We start from the raw sequence: 10,299 nt of genomic DNA on the forward strand, positions 1-10,299 counted from the left end.
GCTCCGAGACAAGTGAGGAGCCAACACTGCCTCCCAGCGTCCCGGGGTGCTGTGCCCGGGAAGGCCCCGCATCTGCGGCACCCGGAGTCGTGGAGGCCAGAATGCTGGGCAGCAGACCCGGCCGTTCACAGACGCGCCGGAGCGGGCGGGCCGGGGTGGCAGCCTGCGGAGGAGCCAGTCCTGGCCACCCCACGCCGACCGCGGCGCGTCCGGGCCGGTCTCTGGGCCCCTCTGCTGGTGGAACCCGGCAGCGCCTCCTCCCTCTCAGCCGCGTCTGTCCCAGGCGCCTGCAGTCCAAGCGCCTCCCCCACCTGCGCGCCCAGGCTGGGTCTCCGTTCCCACCCAGGATGGGTCTCCGTTCCCACCCAGGCCAGCGCTGCAGGCAGAGCCCAGCCCGGCGGCCGCGGCGAGCATGGGGAGGCCTCTCCACCTCTGTCGGCCTGTGCTGAACACCGCAGAGGTGGCTGCTCCCCCGAGAAGCCCGCACACCGGTCCAGGCCCCCGAGGGGCCATCTGCCCCGGGCTCACCGCAGGCCCTTTCCCGGGGGCCCCTGTGCCGTGCAAACGGCAGGTCTGGCAGCTCTCGGGCTCTGTCCTGCCAGCCCCACAACGCAGAACCCAGCGTCCCCACCCCATCTCCCAGGATCCCTTGGCTAAGGGAGGGTGACTGGCGGCCCGCAGGCCCTTAGAGGGTCCCCCACAGGCGAGGATGGAGACGCAGCTTCAGACCCCGGAGTGCGGCTCCCCAGACACACCCACGTCCGTCCACCATCCAAGCATAAACCCCAACGCAGCGGCTCCTGGCCTGGTTCTGAGGACGGCACAGCTGGAGTGGGAGAAGCGCCCAGTGCTTCCATCACTGGAGCCCACAGGTCCACAGGAATTCGAGATCCTGGATGCGTTGGCTGGACCCAAGGACACACGCGGGAGGCGGGAGGGGCACAGCAAAGGGTGTAGGGTATGGCCGGAGGGGCTTTCCCCTTGGGCAGTATGGACACCCCAGACCCCCCAAGCGCGCAGCCTCAGGCCTCCAGGGGTTTTCCAGCCTCACGCCTCTGGGGGTCTCCCTGGCCCAAACTCCTTGCAGTGTCTCCAGAAAGCTCTGAAGCCCAGCCCCTCCTCCTTGTGTTTGACTGAGCTGCGTGGGTGTTTTACTAAAACTCAACAGTAGTTTCTTCCTCTCAGGGCCTGGATGTGCCTCCTCCAACACTCGGCAGGACCTGCACGTGCTCCAAAGCTCCCAAGGGACTTTTAAAAGGGGCGGGGGGAGGCGGGCGAGGTGGCTCATGCTTGTAATCCCAGAACTTTGGGAGGCTGAGGCGGGCGGATCACGAGGTCAGGAGATTGAGACCATCCTGGCTAACATGGTGAAACCCCGTCTCTACTAAAAATACAACAAAAATTTGTCAGGCGTGTTGGCAAGTGCCTGTGGTCCCAGCTACTGGGGAGGCTGAGGCAGGAGAATGGTGTGAACCCAGGAGGCGGAGCTTGCAGTGAGCTGAGATCGCACCACCGCACTCCAGGCTGGGCGACAGAGCGAGACTCCGTCTCAAAAAAAAAAAAAAAAAAAAAAAAAAAAAAAAGGGCTTTGGGGGAAGACAGCAGCCCCTGCTGCCCTCACACCTCCCCCCAGCTGCTCAGCAAGGCCTTCCAGGGACATCCAGCACAGCTGAACTGGCCCCTCAGACCAATGGTAACCCCAAATCTGACACTGGGGGCCTTTTATCTGCAGTTCCTTGAGTGGCTTATGAGTTCCCAGGTCCTCTTTAAAAAGGCAGAGCCTCGAGCCAGTTGGAATGGACAGGCCCACCATGTACGGGGAAGCCAGGCCAGCAGGAACAGGCACAGCACCCCCCGTGGCTTGTCTCTCACCATCAGGCTGGGCCAGACCCTCTCCACAGGAGTCTGCAGGGCTGTTGTTGTCCCTGAGCTCAGGATGAACCTGTACAAGGCCCCAACAGCACTCCCTTTGCTGATCAGCTGGGGAAGGGGGCAGCTGGCCCTGTCCCTTCGGTGGGAGGGCGGCTGCTATAATTTAAAGTCTGTCCCTCTGAAACACGCTGGACTCTATCACCAGGCTACCGCATTTCCAGGTGAGGCCTTGGGACGTGCCTGGGGGGTGAGGATCCTGCCTGTGGATTCCTGGGTTATCACGGGAGTGGAACTGGTGGCTCTATAAGAAGAGGAAGAGAGGCCTGAGGCCTGAGCCTGCACGCCAAGCCCTCACCATGGCTGCCCCAAGCTGCCTCAGGACCCTTTGGAGTCCCACCAGCATGAATACCTCCTCATTCAGAGTCCCGCCAGCATAACGCCTCCTAGGATGCTCCCCTCGCCCTTAGACTTAGCCTCCAGAGCTGTAAGAAATAAATTCCTTTTCTTTATAAATTACCCAGTTTGGCCAGGCACTGTGGCTCACGCCTGTAATCCTAGCACTTTGGGAGGCCAAGACGGGCAGATCACGAGGTCAGGAGATCGAGACCATCCTGGCTAACACAGTGAAACTCTGTCTCTACTAAAAATACAAAAAATTAGCCGGGCGTGGTGGTGGGCGCCTGTTATCCCAGCTACTCAGGAGGCTGAGGCAGGAGAATGGCATGAACCCGGGAGGCAGAGCTTGCAGTAAGCCGAGATCGCGCCACCGCACTCCAGCCTGGGCAACAGAGTGAGACTCTGTCTCAAAAACAAAAAACAAACAAAAAAAAAACCCAGTTTTAGATCTTCTGTTTTAAGTAACAGAAAACGGGCCCGGCATGGTGGCTCACATCTCTGATCCCACCACTTTGGGAGGCCTTGGCAGGCGGATCGCTTGAGTCCAGCCTGGGCAACATAGTGAGACCCTGTTTCTATGAAAGAAATAGATATGTATCCAGGCATGGTGGTGCGCGGTGTGGAGGGCGCATGGCCTCTAGGAAGGGCGTGTGATGGGTAGGGAGGGAGCTGTGTCTACAAAACCCTGGACCTAAAAATGACCAAGTGGAGATACAGGCTGATGTGACTGAGAACGGAAACAGCTGGCAAGGATTCAGTTCACATTCCCCTACCGCACACTTTCTGTAACTGGTCTCGTTTTAGGGTGAAAACGCCTGCCTGGATCCCTCAGCATCTTTCTCGGAACACGGTGCCGGGTCCCAAGCCCACGCCAGGACAGACGGGGCTCCCCGGGTCCCTGATGGGGCAACACCACTCACCAGTTTTGCAGCTTCCACTTAAAATTAACAACTGATGGCCGGGCACAATGGATCACGCCTATAATCCCAGCACTTTGGGAGGCCGAGGTAAGCGGATCACAAGGACAGGAGTCTGAGATCAGCCTGGCCAACATGGTGAAATCTCGTCTCTACTAAAAATACAAAAAATTAGCCAGGCATGGTAGCCAGCGCCTGTAATCCCAGCTACTCGGGAGGTTAAGGCAGAATGGCATGAGCCCTGGGCGGCGGAGGTTGCAGTGGGCTGAGACCGGGACTCTTATCCTAGCACTGTGGGAGCCTGAGGCGGGCAGATCATTTGAGGCCAGGAGTTTGAAACCAGCCTGGCCAACATAGTGAAACTCCGTCTCTACCAAAAATACAAAAATTAGCCAGGCATGCTGGTGGGTGCCTGTAATCCCAGCTACTTGGCAGGGTGAGGCAAGAGAATCACTTGAACCTGCGAGGCAGAGGTTGCAGTGGGCTGAGATTGCACCACTGCATTCCAGCCTGGGCGACAGAGTGAAACTCTGTCTCAAAAAAAAAAAAAAAAAAAAATCAACAACCAACTCTCTTAAGTGTCTTCGTTTCTTCTGAAAGGTGCTAACTCAAGCCAAATTGTTGCCATGAGTCCTGTGACCACAGAACGCTGGGCTCTGAGAACCCCAGAGGCTCTTGTTCCCCGGCCCCACGACCCACACCCAGGGAGGCGGTACAGCTGGGCCCCCACCCACACGGGGCACAACTGCACAAGGGAGCCCCCCTGGGGGCGGCCTGGCATGGAGGAGGTGACCCACGGGGGACATGCCTGACTCACTGTGGAGGTGACACTGCTGAGGGCGGGGGCAGGGCAAGGGCTGTGTCCTTTCCCACAGAGCCTGGCAGACCCCCAGGGCCTGAGTGGGGTACAGGAGTCTGCAGGTGACTGTGCCCGGAGCCCCAGCCCCCAGCCTCGGTGCAGGTTCAGTCATTGGCTGTGGCTGCCCTGTGCGCTGAGCAGGTGGCCAGTGGGCATAGGCTGGCACCTCCAGGGCCCCTAGACCACCACAGAACCTGTAGCAGATTCCAGCTGAAGCCCTGAGGCCGGCCCCTCGGGTGGGGAATCCCAGGCCCTGGCCTGACACATGGCCCCCTGGGGGAGTCTCAGGCCTTGCTGTGAGATGGAGTAGATAATGCAGGCATGGGAGTGGCACGCACACTCAGGAAGGCTCGTATTCACCCCAAACCCAGATGAGCCCAGGACGCCCCCTTCCCAGAGAAGGAAATCAGCTAAGGCACAGCTGCCCCTGAGCCCTGGGCACGGGGCTTGCTCTGGAGATGGGCTCTGAGGCGGGGTGGGTGGGAGCCCCACTCCTCGGTTTCCTGGGAGGCCCGGCCTGGATGCTGTGGCCTCCGAGCCTCTGCAGGAAGGTGGGACCAGCGGGACCAACAGGATGTGCAGGGGCCCCTCCCTTGAAGCTTTGCCCTCAAGTAGGACCCAAAGTTCCCTCAAATGACCCCCGAACAGACAGACCTCGAAGGACCCCACAAGAAGCCAGGTTACTGGCAGAGGGTGAGAAGTGGCCATGGTGGGCCGATGGCAGCCGTCAGTCTCTCCGTCGGTGCCATAGCGCCACCCACCCCAGGACCTGGAAAAGGAGCGGCAGGCGGAGGCGGGGGCGGGGGACGTGGAGGGGGAGGCGGAGGGCTTCCTGTGGCCCAGGCGCACAATGGTGTTTTCTGCACACCGCAGTGAGTCACCCAAGACGGACTGGAAGCCGGGCCACCCTGCATTCTTGTCCGGGCGCCAGGTCACGCTTCCTCTGCGGTTTTTCTGTGGTGTTCCCCTGAGGACCGGCGGGCCCTCCAGGTGGGCCTCGTGCCGCCAGCAGGCATGGCCAGGAGGGTGGGAGGCGGCCAGAGTGGGCTGTGTGCCCCCAGGTCTCCCTGGCAACCCGACGGGCGGCTCCCAGGCTCCCCAACCCCCACAGAGCCGGCCTTACTGCCCCCTTCTGAGAGCACTGACCACCCTCACCCGTCCTTGAGGGCCCTGCAGCTGCCGCCCTGAGGATGTGGCAAGGATGGGGGCGGGAGGCCGGCCTGAGACCCGGAGCCAGTGGGCGGGCAACACCAGCTTCAGAGCCCCCAGAAGCTGTCATCCCCCAAGGGAGGCCTTCGAGGCCTGTCCCCTCCCCACCTCATTGTCTGACACGGCAGCCATAGCTGAAAGTGCAAAACACGTGATTAAAGACAGTGTCAATATGTCTGTGACAGCTTTTTATATCGACTGCATGTGGAAATGGCAATATTTTGGGTATACTGGAGTTAAATAAAATATATTATAAAAATAAATTCACTTGCTTCTCTTTTTTTTTTTTTTTGAGACAGAGTCTTGCTTTTTCGCCCAGGCTGGAGTGCAGTGGCCGGATCTCGGCTCACTGCAAGCTCCGCCTCCCGGGTTTATGCCATTCTCCTACCTCAGCCTCCCAAGTAGCTGGGACCACAGGCGCCCGCCACCTCGCCCGGCTAGTTTTTTGTATTTTTTAGTAGAGACAGGGTTTCACCGGGTTAGCCAGGATGGTCTCGATCTCCTGACCTTGTGATCCGCCTGTCTCGGCCTCCCAAAGTGCTGGGATTACAGGCTTGAGCCACCGCGCCCGGCCTGTTTCTCATTTTTTTAAAAGTATCTACAAGAAAACTTAAAAGCCTCCTCGTCATAAAGCTCCAGGTGCCCACCGGGGCCCTTTTAGGAGAAGCAAACAGGCCTGTGGCCACCGCTCCCCAATGTCAGGGGAAACCAGAAAACCTTCCACATGGGACAGGGTGGATACCCCAGAGCCCCCGGGAGCAGCCCCCAGAAGCACGAGGGCACAGCAGGATGAGTTGACGCTGGCAAGATGATGATGCACAGCCGGGGACCCTCGGGAGGGAGGCTCAGGCCTCCTCAGTGAACACACACTGTCCACTGGCTTCAAAGGGAATTCCATGTGTTTACCATCTCAGTGACCATTTTTATTTAATTTTTTTGAGACAGGGTCTCACTGTTGCCCAGGCTGGAGTGCGGTGGAGCGATCATGGCTCATGGCAGCCTCAACCTCCCGGGCTCAAACGATCCTCCCACCTCAGCCTTCCGAGTAGCTGGGACCACCGCAGTACACGCTGCACCTGGATAATTTTGGGGGGTATTTTTTGTAGAGATGGGGTCTCACTGTGTTCCCCAGACTGGTCTCAAACTCCTGAGCTTGGTGATCCTCCTGCCTCGACCTCCCTAAGTGCTGGCATTACAGGTGTGAGCCACCACACCCAGCCTCAGTGACTGACAACTTTGAGATATAATTCATACACCATAAAATTTACCCTAAAGTTACAACTCAGTGTTTTTAACAGATTCACAGACATGAGTCACCATCACTACTATCCAACTCCGGATTTTTTTTTTTTGAGACGGAGTCTCGCTCTGTCACCCAGGCTGGAGTGCAGTGGCGCCATCTCGGCTCACTGCAAGCTCCGCCTCCCGGGTTCACGCCATTCTCCTGCCTCAGCCTCCCGAGTAGCTGGGAATACAGGCGCCCGCCACCGTGTCCGGCTAATTTTTTGTATTTTTAGTAGAGACGGGGTTTCACTGTGTTAGCCAGGTTGGTCTCGATCTCCTGACCTCATGATCCACCCGCCTCGGCCTCCCAAAGTGCTGGGATTACAGGCGTGAGCCACCGAGCCCGGCTTAGTTTTTTTTTTTTGAGACAGGGTCTCGCTCTGTCACCCGCAGGGGAGTGCAGTGGTGCAATCCCAGCTCACCGTAACCTCCGCCTCCTGGCTCAAGTGATTCTTGTGCCTAAGTCTCCTGAGTAGCTGGGACTACAAGCGCCCGCTACCACCCCCGGCTAAGTTTTGTATTTCTGGTTGAGACAGGGTCTTGCTATGTTTGGCCAGGCTAGTCTTGAACTCCTGACCTCCAGCGATCCACCTGTCTCAGCCCAGAACATTTTCACTGCCCCAAAGACAATGAACCATGTGCCCATCAACAGTTACTCCCTCTGCCCCTCCTCAGGCCCTGGCCATTTTCTGTCTCTGTGAATTTTTCTATTTTGGGCATTTCCTATAAAGGAGACCATACAGGTTCTGTTCTCTTGTGGCTGGCTGATTTCACTCGGCACGGTGTCTTCAAAGCTCATCCCTGCAGCAGCATGTGCTGGAACTGCCTTTCTGCAGCTGAGTCCTGCCCCACTGTGTGCAGGGATCACCGGCGGTTTGTCCAGCAGACGTTCGGGCTGCACCCCCTTGTCTGGCTGTTATAAACAGTGCTGCTGTGAACAGCTGTGTACGTGTTTCTGTATGGAGTGTTTTCACTGATGTGGGAACACACATTCCTAGGACTGGAACTGCTGAGTCTCCTGGTGTTTCTATGTTTAGCTTTTTGAGGAACTACCAGACTGTCTCCACAGTGGACGTACCATTTTACGCTTGCATCAACAATGCACGAGGATTTCTAATTTCTCCACAGCCTCACCAACGCCTGTTGCTGTCTGTCTTTCGTTTTTTTAAACTTACTAATTTAACTTAAGGATTGTTCCTTTCTTTAACAATTAAGATGACCAATTTTAAACACAAAAAGTAACTTCCTGGCCACGCACGGTGGCTCATGCCTGTAATCCCAGCACTTTGGGAAGCCGAGGGGGCAGATCACGAGGTCAGGAGATCAAGACCATCCTGGCTAACACAGTGAAACCCGGTCTCTACTATAAATACAAAAAAAAATTAGCCAGGCATGGTGGCGGGCACCTGTAGTCCCAGCTAATCGGGAGGCTGAGGCAGGAGAATGGCCTGAACCCAGGAGGCGGAGCTTGCAGTGAGCCAAGATCACGACACTGCACTTCAGCCTGGGCGACAGAGCAAGACTCCATCTCAAAAAAAAAAAAAAGTAACTTTCCAGGGATATTGTACAGGAGATGGAGAAGGAGGCCAGCAGGTGTGACAGGTGTGGGGCCCCACTCCCCGGGGGGTGCTGGCATGTTTGTCCCCCGGGGGGTCCATGTAGGTAGCAGGGGTTTTTTGTTTGTATGTTTGTTTTTTGGTGTTTTTTTTTTGAGATGGAGTCTCGCTCTGTTACCCAGGCTGAGATGGAGTCTCACTTTGTCACCCAAGCTGGAGTGCAGGGGGGTGATCTCGGCTCACTGCAAGCTTCGCCTCCAGGGTTCAAGTGATTGTCCTGCCTCAGCCTCTCAAGTAGCTGAGATTACAGGCCCATGCCACCACGCCCAGCTAATTTTTGTATTTTTCGTAGAAATGGGGTTTCATCATGTTGGCCAGGATGGTCTTGAACTCCTGACCTCTAGCCATCCGCCCACCTCGGCCTCCCAAAGTGCTGGGATTACAGGCGTGAGCCACCACGCCTGGCCGGTCGCAGTTTTATCGTTTTTGTTTTTGTTTTTGAGATGGGAGTTTTGCTCTGTCGCCCAAGTTGGAGTACAGTGGTGCGATCTCAGGTCACTGCAACCTCCACCTTCCGGGTTCAAATGATTCTCCTGCCTCAGCCTCCTGCGTGTCTGGGATTACAGGCATGCACCACCACACCCAGCTAAATTTTTGTAATTTCAGTAGAGACAGGGTTTCTCCATGTTCGCCAGGCTGGTCTCAAACTCCTGACCTCAGGTGATCCGCCCGCCTTGGCCGGATTACAGGCAGGAGCCACTGCTCCTGCCCAGGCTGCGGTTTTGAAAGACACCTTTCCTGTTCACCATGTTGGTTTTAGCCGAGTCAAGCTTCTCTCTGCACCCCACCTCCCTCGCAGCTCACTGCCCACAACACACAGATGTACCACAGGACAGCTGTGAGGACGGGTGAGGTGGCCCCGTGGGCTCTGGGGAACCCTTTCTGGGAGGTGCCAGCAGCACACGTTGGGGTCACCCTCACAGACGGGGTGAGGCCAACAGGCCCCCATCAAGGGTGGGCTTTCCCAAGGACCCCAGTTCTGATTACACAGGTAGAATCTGATGAATGATAAACAGCATTTTAAAACCATGTTTTATAAAAATACTTAATGCCATAGGAAAGGTTTCACAGAGCAGCATAAAGTTGCGTTACCCTAAGGCAACCACGCTGCACGATGCAAGGCCCCTTCTCAGAACCCGGAAGACGCACGTGTGAGGGTCTGGCTACTCTGCCGATGGCACCTCCGTGCTTTGCTCTGTTTTGTATTTTCTTAATACTACACAATATACACACCCTGGTTTGTATTCATTAAAAAAGAAAAAAAAATTAATGATATTTTTGAAGGTTAAAACTAGGATGGGATCTTAGCTTTAGCACCTCCAGGCCTCACCCACAGTGACAGGGCCTCTGCCTGCTGCCGGCCACTGCCAGCCACACCTGGGCCCCATGGCCAGGGCTTTCGCTCTCTTCGGCAGTGCCTGAGGGCCAAGAATTCTGCGGTGGCTGGCTGGGTGGACCCTCCACCGGGGCGAGGGCACTGAATTCTGTGGCTGGCTGGGTGGACCCTCCACCAGGGCGAGGGCACTGAATTCTGTGGCGGGCTGGGTGGTCGCTCCACCAGGACTGTACTGCACTCAGTCCTCGGCAGCCTGAGGTCCCCAGAGCGAGGGACCCACAGGGACAAAGGGGCAGCCTCAGGGCCTTCACCATCTATCTCCAAGTCACACAGCCTCTGCCACCTTCCCATCAGGCCAGCACCCCAGGTCGGGCTCACATTCCACCACAGCTTCTGCACAGTCCAGGAGGGACCGCCGGCAGCCCATCGGCTCACGTCCCAGGTCTCCACCAGAAACATCCGGCCAGCCCAGCTGATCCCCGGGCAGGCGTCCGCACCCTCAGAGGCCCAGCTGCTGCTTCCCAAAGGTCCTTTCCACCCAGGACCCTAACACGTGCTGGGAAACGCCACACGGCTCAGAGCATCATCCTGCACCACGCCAGGCAGCCACCCTCTATGGAGGATGGGGACGCGACACAGCCAGGTCACACCGAGGCGGCACCAGGTTCCAGGACCCGGGTCTACACCGCCCGCGACGCAAGGACCAACACCCAGGGTCGGTCGCCCGTCCCGCAGCCCAGCCTGGGGCTGTCGTGAGCTCGCGAGGGTGCTCACGGAGGCGCCCCGGGCAGGAGCCGCTCCCACCTGCAG

The 10,299-nt window shown here is 57.5% G+C and overlaps 1 protein-coding gene across 5 annotated transcripts in view; it reads right to left on the bottom strand.

Moving 5' to 3' along the window:
• The window catches only part of EXD3 (exonuclease 3'-5' domain containing 3), a 120,027-nt gene that overhangs the window by 102,499 nt on the left and 7,229 nt on the right, over positions 1-10,299 (bottom strand). The gene's annotated exons all lie outside the window — the stretch shown is intronic.

Source organism: Chlorocebus sabaeus, chromosome 12, assembly GCF_047675955.1.
Source record: "Chlorocebus sabaeus isolate Y175 chromosome 12, mChlSab1.0.hap1, whole genome shotgun sequence".
Lineage (NCBI taxonomy): Eukaryota > Metazoa > Chordata > Mammalia > Primates > Cercopithecidae > Chlorocebus > Chlorocebus sabaeus.